Genomic DNA, 16,143 nt, shown 5'->3' on the forward strand with positions numbered 1-16,143 from the left:
AAGTCCGAAATTGTCGTTGTAAAGAGGCTGGCCACTTTCTGATCTGCTTGCGTTTAAGAGCGGAATTTGAACATTTTCAAACCAGGAGGCTCAGGTAGGAAGATTTGCCTTTTCTGTTTTAGATCAGGGACTAGGTTACAGTATATTGTTGTCAAGATTTGTTTTGCAGATCAGAGACAAAAGGAAGTACTGTATATTTTGTCATAGATCAGGGTAACAGAATAAGGTAGACAGTTATTCTAGATAAACTGTAAACAGGAACTAAGAAATTGACATCACGTGGATAAAAAAGGGTTACGAACATTTTTCTTTTTTTTGACATGGGTAATCAGTGCACTAAAACCATGAGATCCGCCCCCTAACCGAAGACTTAAAATACATGCAATTAGCGTGTTGATAATGTTAGGTATTATACGAAATGGGTTAACAAATATGAATTTGATGGTAAACCAGATAAACTTACACCAGTTAAACTCCTTAAACAGCTTAAATCTGATGCAGGAGGTCAGGCAAAAGCAACGCCAACTAGGCATACCTCAAGCACACAGGTGGATTGAGGAAGAAAATCGTAGAGAACAGAAGCTTAAAAATTCAAAAACATTATTTTTAGACAAAGAGGATAATAACTTGCAATAGCTACAGCCTCCTCCTCCTCCCTTGCCCTCCTTACCCCTTTCAGGATATGAAGCGAGTGGACAGGCTGGTCCACCTCCGCTATCCTGAAATTTCAGTAAGACCACAACCATTTGTTAGAGATCCTATTGACTACAGGTGGTCCCAACACGAGAACACATAGGGACACAGAATCATACCAGATAGAGAGGAATCTACAGGATGAGAGTGAGGAAGAAATATGCCCACTTATAGAAGTTCCAAATCCTCAGGCAGGACAGGAAGGGCAGGATCCAACACTCTTAGTATATAGACCATGGATCCGAAGATATCCGAAGGCTACTGAGGGAATCCCCATCCGAAAGTTAATTTTAAAATTTTTAGAAGATTTACAAGGCATGAGGTTAAGTTACCACTTGAATGGGGAAGAAGCAGAAAAATTAGTAAGACAAATTATAGGTCCAGATTGGCACATGATTTGTGGCGCCTGGAATCCTCTTTCGTAGAATTCAGAGCTCAGTGACCTACACTCCCACATAGTGGCAGAGTTAGACAACAGAGTGAAAGGTCTGACAGACCCGAATCTCTGAGAAATGGAAACCTAGAGCAGACTGGACTTGCATTAATCAATGCATACAACAGGAAAATGAGACAATAGATGGATATTATGCTAGATTATTAGAATGTTTTAATAATCATAGTGTATGTTGGTTCCTGAGAACCAAACAATGATTCCCTGTGATGAACAACAACAACAATTAAAAAATGCATTTTTGAAAGGTTGCAGACCTATTAGTAGCTTCATTACGAAGCATATGATAGATCATCGAACAGGGAGGCTACAAGCCTTACTCGAATACGCTAGACATACTGAGACATTTTAATAGCAAAAAGAAAAGAAGGCAAAGTCTCACTGCTGAAGATCGAGCTGAAGTATTTGTATTACAGTCAGGTAAAAAGGGCAAGAAGAATGCCCAGGGAAACAAACAGTTTGACAAACGATCAGAAGATTTTGAAGAGAGGAAAAAGAGAGGTGAATGATTCAAATGCGGGAAAAAAAGGGCATCTAGCAAGGGATTGTAGGCAAAACAAAAAGGTAATTACAGAAGATAAAGGAGATGAGGACTGACTATATGATAGTGAGGATACATCAAGTGAAAGTCAGAAATCATCAGAGAAAGTTAATAAACAGAAAGCAAATGTAAATGTGATAGAAGGAGTAGAGGAAGTGCAAATAGATATGGAGGATGAAGAAAGTGAAATTTTGGACTTAGCATTATTGAGCTTAGAGCTCTATCATAGATACGAAACTGAAGTTACACTTGGTGGAGGGAAGGAAGTCAAATTTTGTGTGACTCAGGAGCATCACGGACTTTGATACACCTCCAAGTTACCAGAACATTCTGAATCACCTGATTATATATTAGTAAAAGCAGCAATGGACAGCTATACAGGAGCCACTCTCCATGATATAGCAATAACTGACCCTGTTTCAGGTATGACCGAGAAGTAAATACTTGTTTCTGCAAATGTCCAGTAAACCTATTGGGCAGGGACCTTATGCAGATATTTGGCATAGCAGTAGTTCCAACTGTACAAGGTATGGAGGCACAGAGACAAATGGATATCTTCAGAAAAGGATCGAGGGTGAAACTTTTACTGGTACAGCCAGGACCTAGTCACTTCACTGGTCCAGGGCAGTGACCGAGGAGCTGATGAACGCAGCCATCAGTAAAGCCCCTCTTGACACTGATCGACAGCATTTGTTACACTGTACTCTATACTACTGTACCACACCAGGACCTGATAGAGAGTATGAGCAAGAACTGTTTAGAAATTGTGCAACTAGATTCGTTTTGCGTACTTTGTACTGGGATGCTGAGGGGAACAGTGTAGTTAGCTGTTCATTACCTCAAGAATTCCTTGCATTGTATAGATCAAATCAATTGCCACATGTCAGCTTGACAAAGAACAAAAGTGTCAAATGGGCAGACTTAGGAGAAAAAGTAACAAGATGGGAAAAACAGACAGATTTAGAACTATCAGAACAAGGGATACAAAAACAAAAACTGAATTGGTTGACACAGACACATCCAGCTGTACATTTACAATCTAGCTAGGACAGCTGATTAGCATTTTTATTAGAAGAAGAAGAAAAGGCCTTGTGTGAAATTCCAACAACTCTTTGGTCAACAGGCAAGTCAGATGTAGGACTTATTCAAACAGCAGGACCAGTTACAATTACCCCAAAGTCAGCTTTTAGACCACAGAAAAGACAATACCCTTTGAGAAAGGATGCAGAAATAGGAATTAAGCCTATAATAGCAGCATTACTCAAAGAAGGAGCACTGGTAGAATCTCCTGATTCACCATGTAATACACCCCTATTTCCTGTTAAAAAAGCAAATGGGGAATGGCGGATGGTGCAAGATTTACAAGCTGTAAATAATGCAGTAATACCTAGAGCACCCATGGTGGCAGACCCACATACTTTGTTAAATGATTTAGAACCACAACAGAAGTATTTCTCTGTGGTAGATATTAGCAATGCTTTCTTTTCAATACTTATACATCCTGATAGCCAATATTGGTTTGCATTTACATTTCAGGGTAAAAGGTATACGTATACTCGACTACCACAGGGATATTGTGAGAGCCCAACAATATTTACAAGAAATGGCTAGCAACCTGGCAGGATTTACCCCACTGGGAGGTAGTCAAATTTACTTATGTAGATGACATCTTGCTAGCAGCCCCCTAACACCCAGCAGTTATTGACAGTGCAGGGAGATACTGTAGCATTATTGAAATTTTAGCACAAGGACACAAAGTAAACAAAAAGTAAGTTACAACTTTGGAGAAAACAAGTTAGATACTTGGGATATGTAATATCCAATGAAGGTAGAATACTAGATGAGGAAAGAAAAACAGTTATTTGCAAGCACCTGTTACAAACCAACGACCAAGAAAGAAATGATGTCTTCTTAGTACAACTAATTTTGTCTGAGCTGGATACCAAATTATGCTTTGGAATCTGCTCCACTGACTGATTTGATATATAAGACACCAATGGCAGCACAAGATTTCTTGCAATGGACAACTGAAGCAGAAACGGCTTTCTGCAGGTTGGAAGCAGTTGATAGCGTCTTCATTAGTTTTAGGACTTCCAAATTATCACAAACGATTCTTTCAGACTGTAGATTGTAAGCAAGGATATATGACGTCAGTATTGACGCAACAACATGGGGACAAGCAATGCCCCATAGCTTACTATTCATCACAGTTAGACCCAGTGGTGCGATCTTTTCACTGTGTACAAGCAGTAGTTGCAGCCGCAATGGCAGTACAGGTCGCCTCAGTGGTGTTATTCCACCCTCTCACATTGAGAGCGCCTCATGCAGTTGCAACAATTTTATTGCAAGAGAAAATGGCATACCTTTCTCCTGCTAGACATCTTTCATGTATGACTATACTGCTGAGTCAACCTCATATGACAATTGAATGATGTAATGAAGTATTGAATCCATCAACATTACTTCCAACTCCTGTGGAGGGCACACCACACAGCTGCCTGCAGGAAATTGAACAGTTAGCTTTACCTAGACAAGATCTTACAGATATGCCTTTGGATAATGCCGAGGTGACATATTACATGGATGGCTCATGCAGAAGGGGTCCTACAGGGAAGAATCCCACAATGTGGGATATGCAGTAGTTACAGACACTGAAATTTTAGAAGCTCAATCCTTACCACACAACTTATCTGCACAAGCAGCTGAATTGAAAGCTTTGACGAGAGCATGTACTTTAGCAAAAAACAAGTGTGTGAACATATATACTGATAGTCAGTATGCTTTTTCTACAGTACATGTATTTGCACAACAATGGAAAAATAGAGGAATGATAACATCCAGTGGAAAACCTATTTATCATGCGCAATTTATTTTGGAGTTATTAGAATCTATTCAGTTACCAACCAAAGTAGCTATTTGTAAATGTGTAGCTCATACAAAACAGCAGGATAGGATTTCGAAATCCAATCGAAAAGCAAAGCAAGCAGCCTCAGACTCAGAAACTTTATTTTTTGAGGAACACAACCTCTGAGATTTTAGATTTAGACATGTTAAAAACAATGCAGACTTACTACAGAAGCAGAAAAACAAAAATGGAAACGAGCAATTCTTGAGAATGGACAGTACATTTCCAAAGAAAGAAAACCGATATTGCCGTCTAATTTATTTAGATATGCAGCTTTGTTGAGCCATGGGCAGTGCCATGTCTCAACAGGGGGGATGGTACAGTTAGTAAATCGAATATTCCAAACATATGGATACAAACTACAAAAAAATTTTGTGCAGCTTGTCATACTTGTAATAAGCGTGCACAAGGAGCATTTAAAACCAAGCAAGGAAGTTTTCCTATACCATCATACCTGCTCCATACTATTTGTATGGATTTCATAGAATTAAATAAATGTGAAGGGAAGAAGTTTTGTTTAGTTATTGTAGACATGTTTTCTAAATGGGTAGAAGCTTTTCCAACCAAAAACCCGGATGCAGCAACAGTGGCAAAAGCCCTGATAAAAGCAATCCTAGATTTGGCATCTGGAGAGGATTTATAGTGACAATGGCACACATTTTGTGAATCAGATTCATCAGCTTGGAAGCCAGAGATTTTTGGTATCTCCTTGAAGAACCATTGTGCTTACCACCCACAGTCAGCAGGACTGGTGGAAAGGTACAATGTACCTAAAAGTAAACTTAGAAAGCTAGTAGAGGAGACCCAAAAGAATTGGATATACTGTCTGCCTTTAGCACTGCTGAGTATGAGAACAGTTCCAAATGCAAAGGGTTTGACTCCCTTTGAAATGATTTTTGGGAGAGCATATTATGTGCCTCAGTGGAAAGCTCTCATGCCTGCAGAGCAGGAGGCTGACAGTTCGTTAGCAGAATATATGAAGAAATTGTTAAGGAATAAATCTGTTTTGCAGTTTAACTCTTTTTCATATAAGGAACAGTGGGAAGGTCCGTACCAGGTTCTGTTGGCAACGCCTACTGCAGTTAGAGTAGCTGAGAGGATGTCCTGGGTTCATTTAACGCATTGTAAACCGGTAAAGAACTTTCAACTTGATAAAAACTTTGTGACTGATATACAACCAGACCGAGATGGCCAAAAACAAAGTGAATAGAAGTTTAGATCAACCCCAGAGATGTTGCATAATCATTTTGTTGTGTGTACATTTATTAACTGTAATTGTGACAATTTTCCTCTTGCTGTGGTTCATCCTACACACAACCACACAAGTGAAAGTGGGAAGGCGTGATGAAACGCCTCATAGACTGGCATCCAAATTTTAACACATACCTGGCCATGAAACGTGTGTATGCAAAAGAGAGAGTATGAACATTTCGAATTGCTGGGTTTGTACAGCTATACCAACAGCATATGGAGGACTGATAATGTCCGCTGTCCCTTTGGGGATAAATGAGACTTGAGAGAATTTACTTTTCGACACAGGAACTGTGAGATCACAGGACAAAATAGCTTTATTTTTACCTGTCACACAAAAGGAGTTGTATGTTTCTATAAAATGACACCTCCAGGTGGGCTGGAGCAATTGTAATATAACCATATCTTACCGATGTTATATTAAGAATGGTAATGGCAATACTTTTTGCAATACTAATTATGACTCATATTTAAACTCATTGAAAACGACTATGAGTGACATTCAAAAAAATCCAGTTTTGTTTAAACAATTGTCAGTTATAGATCAGAAAATGTTTCATGCAGGGCTGATGCGTATTAGTACTAAAGTAGAAAATTGTTATTTTATTTGTGGGAAAAAGGCATATAAATGATTACCTGAGAATTGGTCCGGCAGTTGTTTTTTGGGTTATCTGGTTCCAGCAATAAGACATACTGCAGAATTACCTTTGGGTAAGATACGGAATGTGAGAGAAACAGCTCGAACATCTGAAGGTCCAGTTAAGAAACCTGTGAATCCAGTTGGGAAGATCGAAGCTGGTTGGAAAGACCATAATTCAGTAAAAGACAAAAGTGAATTGACTCATATGGACTTGAGTGACAGTGTTATATCCTGGGCAGGAATACTACCAGCCTATGGAGCAGTCATATCGATCTGGGAGCTGAGGAAGTTGTTGAAACTTCTCGAAGTAATGAGTAATGCAACTTTTTCCACCCTAGAACTGGTGACTGATGAAGTGAATGCAATGAGAACTGTTGTGCTACAAAATTTGATGGCTCTTGACTTCACCCTAGCGGCGAGAGGTAGTACGTGCGCGCTTATCAAAGAAGAATGCTGTGCTTTCATCCCTGACAATCGCCACAAGATAAATAATCACCTAGAGGTAATTCAGCAAGTATCAGCCATGACTGAGCCAGGCCCAAACCCACTGATGGACTTTTTCCAGAATCTGTTTGGGGGGTGGGGTTCCATCCTAATGAATATTTTGATTGCCATTTGTGTGGGTATACTCCTGATAGGAGCATGTGTTTGCTGTGGAATTCCCTGCATGAAAAGATTAATCAAAGATTCTGTTGATGTATCTGTTACTGAAACTTTCTACCAAGATATTGAAATTGAAAGATTGATTTCAGATGACGCTTTTCTGGAAGTATAGATTAAATGACTCACCTAGCTGAAAATCCTGTGTGGGAAAAGGCTAGAGATGAAATGACACTATGCATACTTCAAAATAGAATAAAAAGTATTAATAGGGGAAAATGTTAGAAAAATATGTATTTAAATATATGAAATGCTAGTTTAAAAAAGCAAGGTAGTTTATAATGCATTTTATTCTATTAATCATATAACAGAAGGGATAAATTCATGTAAATGCATGTAGCTTCTGAAACTGTAGTGTGCTTTGACCCCTGACCCTGGCAGCTGCCAGCTCAGCAAGCTTAATGTTTATGCTTTTCATAAGTGATTATCTGCTGGGTCAGGAAATTAAATGTGTAAATCTTCCACTCCTTCCTGATAAGATAACTTGTCCTTGTAAATAATTAAATCTTCCTTTCCTGATGTAGTAACTTGCCCTTGTAAGATAAAAACACAGCTGGTGGGAAAGTGAAACAGTGAACAAAGAGGTGAATTTAAAGACTGAAGCTGCTATTGTATTCAAACTGATATGAGACCTTTAAGAAGTAACTTTACAGAAAGACATTATGACTGACCAGCTGGATAGCAAGGCCGTATTGTATCTAAAGGAAAGGTTTTTTTTAAATGCACTGCATCAGCATTATTAGATGAATAGAATACTGTTAGTAAAAGTGATGTAGATGCCTTGTGACTAACCATGTCAGTATGGTGGGCATATTCTGTACTTCCTGCATCATGTCAGACAAAATTCTGTACTTGTATGTTTTTTTGCCTCCTGGTGTACACTAGTAAACTTTTGAATCTGAACCTCCTGTGTATTGAATTATTAATTTTATTTAACAAACAGTCTAAAATATCACTTATCAGGACCCCTGGAGTCATAGTTTAACCATAGTCTTAAAACAGGCTTTTTGCCACATGACTGGAGGACTGTGACCATCATCCCCCTTCATAAGATAGGACTTTCAACAGACCCTGGAAACTAGAGATCCATTAGTCTGATTTACAAAGTTATGAAAAGAATTATAATAGAAATTATCAACAAGGATATAGGAGACCTATAGATACTGGATCCATCCCAGTTTGGCTTTGTCAGAAAAGGTCATGCTTACTGAATCTGGTGGACTTCTTTGAAGAGGTCACTAAGACAATGGATAATAGGAAAACTGCACTTACTGCCTAGCTAGATCTGGCTAAAGCATTTGATACAATACCCTACTCAGACATTGTCGTCATATTTACAGAACTAGGTACAAGCCCCTTTATAACATGGTGGATAGCTAGCTGTCTCACTGATAGGACTCAGGAGGTTAGAATTGGTGAGGCAACTTCCAGAAAGAGGCCATTCACCAGTGAAGTCTCCACGGCTCTGTTCTATGTCCACTCCTCTTTAGCATCTACTTCTCAGATGTTAAAGCCAATGTCAAAGGCCACTGGGCAACTAAGTTGACAGATGATTGCAAACTAGAAGCAGTCATTGAATCCCTGTAAGATGAGAACTCCATTCAGGGTTTCTATTAGATGACTGAAGATGCATTCTACCGAATATGTCTTGGTCGAACTTAAACGAACGAAAAGGCAAATTAGCTAAGCGGCTAGTGAATTCTTTCCCAGGGAAAGAATTTGTTTGGCCACTTCCGCTACTTTTGCCGCTTTTGGCACTGTAGTGTAATCTCATTGTTGGTATATTTAAGTAGGGGGGTGTGGGGGCAAAGCACCTCACTTTATGTATTCTTTCAATTTTTTTTCTTTTTTTTTTTTTTTTTCTTGGAACAGCGATTTTTTCCCTTGGAAAAAAATCACTGTTCTGAGCTTTCGAGATTGTAAGCTTTCACTTACATGGGGTCGATTATTCATCATTCACTTTTTTAAGCGTTTGATGATATAACATAGACCCCAAGAAAATATATCATCAATAAAACACCCCTAAAAGTTAATTCATTTCTCAGGGATCTGGGAACTCATGTAGACAGTAACTTAGCCTTTGACCAAAGTGTGTCCAAGATAGGCTTTAAGAAAATCCTTCCATGTTGCTGAACTTGTAAGCAAGGGCATAACATCTAGATCCGGAGAGGTCATCATACCACTCTACATAGCTCTCATCAGACTTATCATAGAGTATAACGCCCCCCCTTCAGTATGTATCTGGTCAGACACATGCAGCAACTGGAATATCCACAAAGATTCCTTGCAAAAAGAATACAGTGAGAAAACACATTGTCTTATACTGATCACTAAATTTTGCTTGTGACATAAACAGGATATGTTGGAGAGACAGATATGTTTCTCAGAGAATTCCCAGGGAACAGACTTGTCATCCATGAGCAAAGTTCCTCCCTATCCCTATTTAAGTGTAACTTGGACCAATGGATGGGTAATCGGAAATTCATCCCAGCTCTGGTGCTTATGTCTCTGATGGACAGAGGCAGTCAGTAAAGCACCCCCCGTATAAATCAGATTTGTGGGTCACATTTGTGTTGCAAAACTAGGCTTATAAGGTCCTTAGTGGTTGTTAGCATAGTTTATATCAATGAACCTAATACCAGTTTCTGCTCATTATACCTGTGAGCCATGTCATGTTAAGAAACTCTTTCTGTGTTGTAGTTAATAGTAAAGAAAGTTTCTGCACCACAGAAGGCAGCATGAGTGATTGCAATTGTGAATATGGAATTTTCCATAAAAAGACAATGTTTGTGGTGGCCACAGGGGTTTATATAACTTAAATGGGAGACTTTGAACATGGCACTTAAGCTGATTGGCCACCACTTGATGAAGGTTATTGAGTCATTCTAAGGGGATCCCATATCTGTCAGTGTAGCAGGACATAGTTAACAGATCACATTGCTTTGCCAAGGTTGGTCTGCACCTGTCCCTTCTAGGCCTTTGAATATTGGCTACATCTTTACCCAACCCCACAATGCCATTTTTAGGCAATGTCAAACTGACAAACCTACAGACATAGCAAAATCAACTCAACTGAAATTCAAGGTATTACTGTTCAGTGCCAGGAGCCTAAATATAAAACTCCTCTCCCCCCTCCTTCCAAACCTTCCTCACACTTGGGAACATATCATCTGTGCAGATACCAAGACATGGTTTAAAGAGGCACAGAGTACCATGGCGGTGCAAGCTTTCAGTGCCTTCTTCACTTTTAGACCAGTAGCTACAGAGACAAGGGCTAAAGTTAGAGGTGTCTCAATATTCATCAGTAACAAGCATACTTCCAGGATGGTCAAACAGGATGAAGTTTTGGAGTTCCACCATGTGCAGATCACCATAGACAAGATCATGTACCATATCCTAGCCAGCTGTACATCAACCTCCATGTTCCAGGAAGCTCACAATGCATACTTGGACCTACTAGAGACATTTACCATCCAACCTAACACCCTACTCATGGGAGACTTTATTTACTCCTTTATAGACTGAGCCTCAAATCTACAGGCAAAGAGACACCTAGACTTCATAAATACAAACAGCCTTGACCAGATAGAGAATACTCCCTTTAGAGGTTCCAACAAACTGGATCTCGTGCTCACAGATATGGCAGAATGCTGCACCACCCCCAATATTTCATCCTTCCTGGTAAGGTCTGACCATAAAGCTGTCTGCTTTGAAATCAAAATCAGTTCTGTAATCCCATTAAAATCATTAACAGTTAGGAACTAGTCCATGGTAAATTACTTTTTATTAAGTGATGGTTTGCCAAAACTTGATGTCCCAAGAACATAGCAGCCTATGCTAATTGCTCTCTGAACTCTGTACAACCATGGCAATGACTGTGTAGAGGTTGCTGTACCTACCAGAAGTAAGCTCAGGACTAGCCCTAGAAACAAACCACCCTGGTGGCATCCCGAAATAAACAGGATTAACAACAAAAGGAAAAAAATAAGGCAAAAATCAGGAAGGTTAATTCCCACAAAGATAAAAACTCTCTCATCAAAGTAACTAGGCAACTTAGGTCAAGAAAAGACAAATTTCAGGTTACAATATTTTCCCAGGTAAAATGCCTTCTACAGCTATGTCATGAACCTCAAGGATAGCACAAAGCAATGTGTTGAACTGATGTTTAATGATGTCACGTTCATCAAATATGGCACTACAGCAAACCTGTTAGCAGACAAATTCACTTCCAACTCATTCCCAATCATCCAGCAACAATGGCGTCAAACATAATCCCTCCAACTATAGCTAGGGAACATGAGCTGGCTTTGCTCACTAAAAGGAAGAACACAGCCTCAACAGACCATGATAACATCCCAGGATACCTTATGAACAGTCTAAAATATCACTTATCAGGACCCCTGGAGTCATAGTTTAACCATAGTCTTAAAACAGGCTTTTTGCCACAAGAATGGAGGACTGTGACCATCATCCCCCTTCATAAGAGAGGACTTTCAACGGATCCTGGAAACTAGAGATCCATTAGTCTGATTTACAAAGTTATGAAAAGAATTATAATAGAAATTATCAACAAGGATATAGGAGACCTATAGATACTGGATCCATCCCAGTTTGGCTTTGTCAGAAAAGGTCATGCTTACTGAATCTGGTGGACTTCTTTGAAGAGGTCACTAAGACAATGGATGATGGGAAAACTGCACTTACTGCCTAGCTAGATCTGGCTAAAGCATTTGATACAATACCCTACTCAAACATTGTCATCATACTTACAGAACTAGGTACAACCCCCTTTATAACATGGTGGATAGCTAGCTGTCTCACTGATAGGACTCAGGAGGTTAGAATTGGTGAGGCAACTTCCAGAAAGAGGCCATTCACCAGTGAAGTCTCCCAAGGCTCTGTTCTATGTCCACTCCTCTTTAGCATCTACTTCCTAGATGTTAAAGCCAATGTCAAAGGCCACTGGGCAACTAAGTTGACAGATGATTGCAAACTAGAAGCAGTCATTGAATCCCTGTAAGATGAGAACTCCATTCAGGGTTTCTATTAGATGACTGAAGATGCATTCTACCGAATATGTCTTGGTCGAACTTAAAACAACGAAAAGGCAAATTAGCGAAGCGGCTTTTAAGTGAATTCTTTCCCAGGGAAAGAATTTGCTTGGCCACTTCCGTTACTTTGCCGTTTTCGGCACTGTAGTGTAATCTCATTGTTGGTATATTTAAGTAGGGGGGTGTGGGGGCAAAGCACCTCACTTTATGTATTCTTTCAATTTTTTTTCTTTTTTTTTTTTTTCTTGGAACAGCGATTTTTTCCCTTGGGAAAAAATCACTGTTCTGAGCTTGCGAGATTGTAAGCTTTCACTTACATGGGGTCGATTATTCATCATTCACTTTTTTAAGCATTTGATGATATAATATAGATCCCAAGAAAATATATCATCAATAAAACACCTCTAAAAGTTAATTAATTTCTCAGGCGTCTTGGAACTCATGTAGACAGTAACTTAGCCTTTGACCAAAGTGTGTCCAAGATAGGCTTTAAGAAAATCCTTCCATGTTGCTGAACTTGTAAGCAAGGGCATAACATCTAGATCCGGTGAGGTCATCATACCACTCTACATAGCTCTCTTCAGACCTATCATAGAGTATAACGCCCCCCTTCAGTATGTATCTGGTCAGACACATGCAGCAACTGGAATATCCACAAAGATTCCTTGCAAAATGAATACAGTGAGAAAACACATTGTCTTATACTGATCACTAAATTTTACTTGTGACATAAACAGGACATGTTGGAGAGACAGATATGTTTCTCAGAGAATTTCCAGGGAACAGACTTGTCATCCATGAGCAAAGTTCCTCCCTATCCCTATTTAAGTGTAACTTGGACCAATGGATGGGTAATTGGAAATTCATCCCAGCTCTGGTGCTTATGTCTCTGATGGACAGAGGCAGTCAGTAAAGCACCCCCCCTATAAATCAGATTTGTGGGTCACATTTGTGTTGCAAAACTAGGCTTATAAGGTCCTTAGTGGTTGTTAGCATAGTTTATATCAATGAACCTAATACCAGTTTCTGCTCATTATACCTGTGAGCCATGTCATGTTAAGAAACTCTTTCTGTGTTGTATATTCGCATGACCGCCTGTAAAGCATACTGAATATGCATTGTTTGGATAATGGCCCTGACAGGGATGTGCTAAAACAGAATCACTGTCGACAGTATCAAACAGAATAACTGCTCTCATAGTTGGGGAACATGCACCTAAGACACAAATTTCATTCAGTTTTTCACACCTTCACAACACCCTGCCATGCCAATATCTTATGTGATACATTGTGGTCAAACCACCATAGGTCACATTACTAAGGTACCTTATGTTGCACAGTATGCATGAAAAAATGAATGGGTGTGACCAAGAGACATCTCCTACAGTTCACAATCTAGTGAATGGCCATGGCTTCCAAGGGTAGTGTGTATCACAGGGTTCACTGTTGGTGCAACAAGGAAAGCATGATCTTCCTTCATCTGCTGCCTAGAGACCACCAGAAACACCTATCTTGGGATTCATATGAGGGGCCCCAGTATAAAATGGATGCCTGGCACAGTCTTGCCAGAGTGGTGTATAATACCACTTGCATTCCCCCTCTGGTGAGCAGTGTAGGCACCAATCTAGTTACCTGTGCAGGCATCATCGTGACCTTTTTAGCTTGTGCAAAGAGGAGGATGGAATAAGGGCAACCAAGATGTGTTGTTCTTGTCTGCCTAGTAAATGCACATGTTGTAGGCATGTAACTTTATATGTTTTCTATTTCTACCTTGTGTGGTGATGGCATGGACAGGCATGACCTTCCCTTAACAAATCTGTATTGCACTAGTTCAAGGCTGATTAAATTCTTAATGTCCTGCTTTATGAGGTTAGTGGTGATGCATTCCATAGCTCTGCAGACAAGATTAATAAGGTTAATGGGATGATAGTTGCTTGAGTCAGTGGTGCAGCTACCCATATGAAGGGACATCACCGCTGCAGTACACCACAGATCTGGAATATAGCCTGTGGCAATGCTTAGGACTTAAAGAGGGGATCATATAAGGCCTGTTTGACACTGTTTATAATACAACCTGGAATGCTGTTTAGACCCATTAAATATATATTTTTGATCCTTGAGAGAACTTTAAGGATATGGTCCATGTAGACAGTGTGTGTGTGTGTGTGTGTGTGTGTGTGTGTGGGTGACAGTGTTTTGTTTGTTGAGGATGATAGTTTCATGGGAGACATTTGCAACAAACTTATCACAGAATCATGGAATCATAAAATAAAAAGTAACCAGGCCATGTTGCCATTTTCATCCGGCAAGTGCCTACCCTTAGGCCTTACTTCCTTTTTCAAAGAAAATAAGGCCAGATGTGGTTGGGGTGAATTTATCAATGCACATCCAATGGTTTAATGTCTTTCAACAGGAAGATAATGTGTCATATTGCTTGATCTGGATCAGACATTTGTTGCAGAGAAGGTGAGGTCAAAGCATGACAAATCTGTTTATCTGTCATGGTTTGCTTATTTGCTCCCTGTGCCTCATTATTTCCTAAAGTCAGTTTCTTAACCTCTTCTATCTGTATCCTGCTGCCTGTCCAGTCCTCTCCCCTGTCTTTCTTCTTTCCTCTCCTCTCCTCTCCTCTCCTCTCCTCTCCTCTCCTTTCCTTCCCTTTCTTTTCCAGCATTGCACCCACTCATTGTTTTTCTTCATAGTGAAGGAAAGTATTAAATCAATGTATATATATATATATATATATATATATATATATATATATATATATATATATATATATATGTCTGTGTGTGTGAGTGTATGTGTGTGTGTGTGTGTGTGTGTGTGTGTGTGTGTGTGTGTGTGTGTGTGTGTGTGTGTGTGCATGTGTGCACACGTGTGTGTGTGTGTGTGTGTGTGTGTGTGTGTGTGTGTGTGTGTGTGTGTGTGTGCACGTGTGTGTGTGTGCATGTGTGTGTGTGCACGTGTGTATGTGTGTGTGTGTGTGTGTGTGTGTGTGTGTGTGTGTGTGTGTGTGTGTGTGTGTGTGTGTGTGTGTGTGTGTGTGTGTGTGTGTGTGTGTGTGCTCGTGCGTACGTGTATGGACTTTGATATTTAAATGTTAAACTTCACTGTCAGAAAATCCATTCAAGTAGAATTTATCAACCAGCTGAAATTTGTTCTTTAGGATGGTTTATAAAAAGTTTGAATGTAGTATATATTTAGCTAATGTGAAAGGAAAAAAAAGTATTGAAAGACTTAATGGTGATTAGATCCAAGTAGAACTTAAGATTTTTGGTTGCATGACAATATTATATGGGTATGTAACCATGGCCATCTGAAGAGTGAATGTTTGGTTCTGTTGATTGTGGAATATTTTCTACCAAAGACACTGCTTAATGGCATATTCAATAACACTGAGTTCTTTTTTAGACCCAGTGTACAAGGGATTTTGTCTTCTGTAATAGCCTTGAGTGCATGGTACTGGTTTCATAGATTTATGGGTAGGTACTAGGCTATTGGCCCTAGGGCCTATACAAGCCCAGACAAAAAGGTACCCTGGCTTTTGCCACCCAAGAAAATTATTTTCCTGTGCCACTGTCGAGCAGAGTCACAGAAGTGATCCCTGGGGTGAATTTCCTTTTTCCCATCCAGTCATCAAGATTTTTCTTGAAGAGTGCTAATGAGGAGCTTTGTTTGATATAGATAGGTAGTTTATTCCAGAGTATGGGAAGTCTCTGAGACAGGAATCTATCCCTCCAGCATGTTCTGTTTATTGTGGTGACAAGGTTTAGGTCCCTAGAGCGTGTAGCTTGGAGGGATTAGGATTTCTTTAAGTGGAGCATATCCAACAGCTCTGGTTAATAGCTTTGGTTAATAGACTGGCACCTGTGAGTGGGATCAGTGTAAGAATACCTCTTTATCCAATAAATAAAACAATGTGGTGGAATGCTTTAGTTTGCTAAGCAAT

This window comes from Protopterus annectens, chromosome 15.part0, assembly GCF_019279795.1.
Source record: "Protopterus annectens isolate FY-2018-M chromosome 15.part0, PAN1.0, whole genome shotgun sequence".
Classification (NCBI taxonomy): domain Eukaryota; kingdom Metazoa; phylum Chordata; order Ceratodontiformes; family Protopteridae; genus Protopterus; species Protopterus annectens.